Source organism: Leptodactylus fuscus, chromosome 5 (genome assembly GCF_031893055.1).
Source record: "Leptodactylus fuscus isolate aLepFus1 chromosome 5, aLepFus1.hap2, whole genome shotgun sequence".
NCBI lineage: Eukaryota > Metazoa > Chordata > Amphibia > Anura > Leptodactylidae > Leptodactylus > Leptodactylus fuscus.
Genome location: NC_134269.1, coordinates 58,430,210 through 58,434,508, shown reverse-complemented (window position 1 = coordinate 58,434,508; position 4,299 = coordinate 58,430,210).

Below are 4,299 nucleotides of genomic sequence, written 5' to 3'. Positions count from 1 at the left end.
GGGAATACACTGTCAGTGTGTTCCATTCAGGATCCTGGGAAAGCTGGGTTGCGGCGATTGAGCCCGTCAGTGCCACGTTACACTGACAAGCTTCTCCCTGGAATTGAAGTGATATGTAACCCCAATATATTCTTTGAATTCCCAGTGAGACAATGGCACTATATGGCAGTAGCAAAAATAGTGGGTGTATATAGCCCCAATTCTATTGCTAGGGGACTTGCAGGGTATTTCTGGGGTGAAGGTGGGGGGGCACACCGTTGGAACGGGTATCGGGGGTATATATCGGGTATACGGGAATACACTGTCAGTGTATTCCATTCAGGATCCGCGGAAAGCTGGGTTGCGGCGATTGAGCCCGTCAGTGCCACGTTACACTGACAAGCTTCTCCCTGGAATTTAGCTCTTATAAGAGCTGTTGGTTGTCTTCTCCTTCCTATCCTAGCCTGTCCCTGCCTACCCAGAATCTAACCCCTAGCTAACTGGACGGAAACCTCCGTCCCCGGTGAATTGCAAGCTCAGAATGACGCGAACCTGGGCGGCGCTGTTCTTTTAAATTAGAGGTCACATGTTTTCGGCAGCCAATGGGTTTTGCCTACTTTTTTCAACGTCACCAGTGTCGTAGTTCCTGTCCCACCTACCCTGCGCTGTTATTGGAGCAAAAAAGGCGCCAGGGAAGGTGGGAGGGGAATCGAGTAATGGCGCACTTTACCACGCAGTGTTCGATTCGATTCGAACATGCCGAACAGCCTAATATCCGATCGAACATGAGTTCGATAGAACACTGTTCGCTCATCTCTAATAACTATCTTCAAATCTAAAATTCTTTATATATAATAATAGAAAAGAAAGCTGGCTTATGTCTACTAGTACCTACAAACCTTATAAATATAGCTGCCAAATGCAGCAATTCCTCCTGACTCCTCTATACACATACACATTCTGTCGGCCAAGTGTGCATGTGTTTTCAGTGGAGAGAATGGACTAGCAAGCAAGATACAAAGGGGAACAAAGAAAACAAAAAATAAAATTCAACACTTTTTTTTTTACCATTATATTATTTGTTGTGGGAGAGTTGGGCAGCCCCATACAGTCAGTCAATCTTGCTAAAATTGTCAGGTTCGGACATCTATACTTTGAAGGGGTTGTCTAGATCTGTGATACCAAGTTCTACTTCCCTTTCTCAGGCCAGTGACATCATGTCCACTCACATCCATTACATGTTTTGAAGTTTAATATTTCTTTAAAGCTAAAAAAAAAATGTAAACTTTTTTTTTCTTTTTACCACCGTATCAATGTGAACCTAATACCACAGACAGCAATACTACTATTTTGTCTATGGTGATATCACTGTATTATTCTTGAACCCTGCCACAGGCAGAACTCAATAGTAATATTGCTATGGCAGACCTCAGAGTCTTCAGAAGGCATTTGGCTGCCAGAGTACCAAACAGCTGCCATAATCTCATCCCTGAAAAAAGTGACAATAAAATAACACTTTAAGATGCTCTGTTCATATCTGACTATGGTTTCACAGGCACTGTAGCCTGGCCCGTGCTTTGTAAAACAGCAGATACCCTGCAGCTATAGTCAGGGGCGTAACAAAAGTGTTATGGGCCCAAGTGCAAAGTATTGTCTGGGGCTCCCTCCCCACTCCCCTCTGTCCCTACAGCAATTTTTTGACAGTGATGGTTATGGGTGCTGCAGTGATATCTCAGATACTTGAAAGGGATACAGCTGTAGTATCCACAACTGCAGTTTTCAAGAATATATTGAGTGAGCAGTGCCTGGCATATAAAAACAATACTGGGAGCTGTGTGCTTTGGGAAGTGGCTGATCTGCAGGGTCCTAAGAGTCTAAGAGATATAAAGATCAGTGGGAGTCTAACACATGGGGCCCCTGCTGATCAATTCTTTGAAGTTACTGTGGTGCTTTTGTGAGTGCCATGACTCCTTCCCTATTCACATTGCACAGCATCAGTTTTATAATCACCAAACAATGTTATTACAGCCTGAAATAATAGTGCATGTCTGCTATAAAACAGATGGCGTGTGATGTGAATAGAGAGGGGCCCCCATAGTATTATATGCTCCAGAGTGGCCCCCACACAGTATTATACACAGCACAGTGGCTCCCACACAGTAATATATGCCCAGCGGTGCCCCCCACACAGTATTATATTCTCCACAGTGACCCCCACACAGTATTGTATGTCCAGTGGTGCCCCCCCCCAGTATCATATGCTCCTCACAGCCCCCCTCTGCTCCGGTGCTATTATTATACTCTGGGGTCTCCTTAAACCCCAGAATATAATAATCAGAGGCCCAGGAAAGTTACATAGTTACATAGTAGATGAGGTTGGATAAAGACATTAGTCCATCAAGTCCAACCTATAACCCTACAATCCCTACAGTGTTGATCCAGGGGAAGGCAAAAAAACCCATGAGGCTCATGCCAATTGCCCTGTTTCAGGGGGAAAAATTCCTTCCCGACTCCAAATCTGGCAGTCAAAATAAAAACCCTGGATCAACGTGTCCTTAAAATCTAGAGTCCATAACCTGTTATATCTTTCTCTTCTAGAAAGGCATCCAGGCCCTCTTTGAACTTGTTTAATGAATCCGCCATCACCACTTCCTGGGCAGAGACTTCCATAGCCTCGCTGTTCTTACTGTGAAGAATCCCCTTCTATGTTTCTGGTGAAACTTTCTCTCCTACATTGTTATTAGATCTCCCCGTAGAGGTCTTTTCTCTAAACTGAATAACCCCAAGTTTGTTAATCTATCGTTGTACTCCAGTCCACCCATCCCACTAATCATTTTGGTTGCTTCCAATTTCCTTAGATCCCCTTGTAATATTCTACTATCCTCCTCATTATTAATTACCCTACAAAGTTTAGTATCATCTGCAAATATAGACACCCTGCTTTGTAATATGGACATCCTGCTTTGTAAACCCTCTACCAGGTCATTAATAAAGATATTAAACAAGAGAGGGCCTAATACTGACCCCTGCGGCACCCCACTGGTGACTGTGGCCCAGTCTGAATATTTACCATTAACAAGTACCTTCTGTTTCCTATCAGTGAGCCAGTTGCTACCCCAAATGCATATGTTTTCCCCCAGTCCCAACATTCTCATTTTGCATACCAACCATTTGGGGGAGTTCACACGGAGTAACGTGCCGCGTGATGTGGCACGTATACGGCGTGTGAGACTTTGAGCGCCGTATACGCTCCCATTGATTTCAATGGAAGCCGGGATCGTATACGCCGTGTTATTTTGCGGGCATGATTTTGCAGCCGCAAAATCACGTGTTCTCCGCTCACTCAATGATCTAACACTTACATCCTCTATTATCAGAACCTCCCACGCTCGTATACAAGACTTCTCCCGAGCTGCACCACTTCTCTGGAATGCTCTACCCCGGACAATAAGATTAACTCCCAACTTCTACAGTTTCAAACGCAAACTAAAGACGCATCTTTTCAGACAAGCCTATCACAATTCCTAATGCACAAAATTGTCTGAACACTGTATAAGCAATGCCGCCCCTGCTACCTCTTGTGTCACCCCCTCTACCTCATAGATTGTAAGCTCTTTTGAGCAGGGCCCTCAGTCCCATTGTGTGAAATGACGTTCTTTGTTATGTATGTCTGTATCTGAACCCTATAAATTGTACAGTGCTGCGGAATATGTTGGCGCTATATAAATAAAATGTATTATTATTATTATTCCCTCAGAACTCGGGGGTGTATTCCATCTGGACCGGGCTATTTCTCTATTTTAGTGTTTTGCAGGCGGCGCTGCACTTCTTCCTGGGTTAAGCAGGTGACATTCAATTAAGAGTTAACATTACCCCTAATCATGTTACTGGCCAATGGATTTTTTGTTGTGTAAACACTGTAGACAAGAAAGCATTTAATACTTGTGCTTTTTCCTCATCCTCCTCCACCATTACACCCAGATTATTTTTGAGAGTGCCCACATTGTCAGTTTTTATTCTCTTATTATTTATGTAATTGAAGAATAATTTTGCATTACTTTTGCTTTCCTTGGCAATTTTTCACTCAGCCTCAATCTTCGCCTCCTTTATTTGTCTTTTGCACAATTTATTTTTCTCCTTATAGTTTTTTAATGCTGTGTCGCTACTCTCTTGTTTTAGTACTTTAAATGCTTCCTTTTTATCCCTCATTGCATTCTGTACTGTTTTAGTTAGCCATATTGGTTTTCTATGATTTCTGGCCCGCTTATTCCCATAGGGTATGTGTTTTCTAGTGTTCTTATTTAGTATATTTTTGAAGAT